We start from the raw sequence: 1963 nt of genomic DNA, 5'->3' as shown, positions 1-1963 counted from the left end.
TCATCATCATCATCATCATCATCATCATCATCATCATCATCATTGCCTTTCTTACCCTGCACCAGAATATTGGCCACTGACGAAACATATTTCACCGATCTAGAGAGAGGGCTAGCCTCTTGATGTGATTCCACGTCTTCCCACTTTTCTGTACATCAATTTATGAGATTCTTCTCCAGGTTCCACGAGGTCGTCCCCTTGATCTTTTACCCTGTGGATTCCATTCCAACACTTTCTTTGTTATGCAGTTGCCTGACATCCTGAGAGTATGTCCAATCCATTGCCACCGCCTTCTTGCTACTTCATCTCTGACTGGGATCTGTCTTCTTTTCCTAGCACTTCCTCTTTGGTGACCCTGTCTGTCCGATCTGATCCTCAGCAACCTTTTTAGATACTTGTTCAAGAAAACCTTCATCCTCTTTATGCATGTGAGAGACGCGTTCCATGCCTCACATCCATACAACAGGACTGACTTCACAGTTGAATTGAAAATCCTAAGCTCAGGTCCAAGTGAGATATCCCTGGTCTTCCAAAATCTTATTAAAAAATAATATGAAACTTGTCTGTGCTTTTTCGATGCGGGACTTTATTTTAGCACCTGTTCCTTCCTCTCTGTCAATTATACTCCCAAGACAGCAGAAGGATTAAACGTTTTCCTGTGCATTCCCTTCTACTGAGACCTGCTCCTTCCGTTGTGCATCTGTCCTTAGGACCTTTGGCTTTCCGGGATGGATCCTTAATCCAACAGACTCTGATAGCCTGTTTAATACCTAAGTCTTTGCTTGCATTTGTTCCTGGGTATGCAACAGAAGCGCCAAGTCGTACGCAAAATCCAGATGGTCCAACTGTGTCCATCCACACATATTATACACAAACACATATCTCATATAAGAGGCTGGTTGGCTGGTGCTCTGGTGTGGTTTGCTCCTGCCTTCCTATCAAACATAATTATGTCGTCCTTCTCTCCTCCTCCTCCTTTTTGTGTTTGTTTCTCTCCTGTAATACCTCTATCATTCGACACTTAAAATTAAGCCTGTGTTGCAAGTGCCGAAGATCTCTTACTAAAACAACAACAACAACAACAACAACAACAACAACAACAACAACAACAACATCAAACTAACCTCAAAGAACACAAAAAGCGACCCAACATAATAATGTATGCTCGCAAACAGACTCAGAGTCTCTCGCATGTGGAATGGCCGATGAAGTAAGATATTGTTGTTGTTCTATAATGATGTCTAAGCAAGACACAAAGGCCTAATCAATGTTTTGCAGCATTCTAATAGTATTTTGATAGTTCAGTTGAAACTCTCTAAGACAGGCATCCTGTGGCCGTCTTAGCCAGGTGGGCGTCTTAGCCAGGTGGGCGTCTTAGCCAGGTGGGCGTCTTACGCAGTCATTAAATATACTCCAAAAAACAAACAAAAAACCCACAAAAAAACAAACAAACAAACAAACAAACAAACAAACAAACAAACAAAACGCATGGGAGGAAACGGAAAAAATTGACGTTTGTGATTGTCTTTTACAGGTGACCATTAGAGCAAGTTCTGTAAGTATTCTGATAGTATTTGGATAGTAATAATAAAATAATAATAATAAATAGCATTTGTATAGCGCATGTCCCCACTCGAAAGCAAGCTCTATGCGCTTTACACTATATTATTACCCTAGACCATAGAACACTCAGAAACATTCTCAGCTTCCCGGGAAGCGTACAGTGCAAGCAGCTGGTCAAGCGCTCAAACACTAACAAACTGACACTTTCGGAACTGTTAAAGACGGCCATCTGTTTCGAAAAGTGGCCGTCTTATACAGGTGAACGTCTCATTCAGTGTCATTATGATGTAAAAAACCCCCGCATGGGAATAAAATGAAATATGGCCGTTTGTACAGGTTTATGTCTTTACACATGTGGCCTATAATAATTATTATATAGGAGGTTCGACTATGCTTGCTT

Source organism: Aplysia californica, unplaced genomic scaffold (genome assembly GCF_000002075.1).
Source record: "Aplysia californica isolate F4 #8 unplaced genomic scaffold, AplCal3.0 scaffold00212, whole genome shotgun sequence".
Lineage (NCBI taxonomy): Eukaryota > Metazoa > Mollusca > Gastropoda > Aplysiida > Aplysiidae > Aplysia > Aplysia californica.
The sequence above is the reverse complement of the archived record's forward strand: the minus strand, read 5'-3'. Positions refer to the sequence as shown.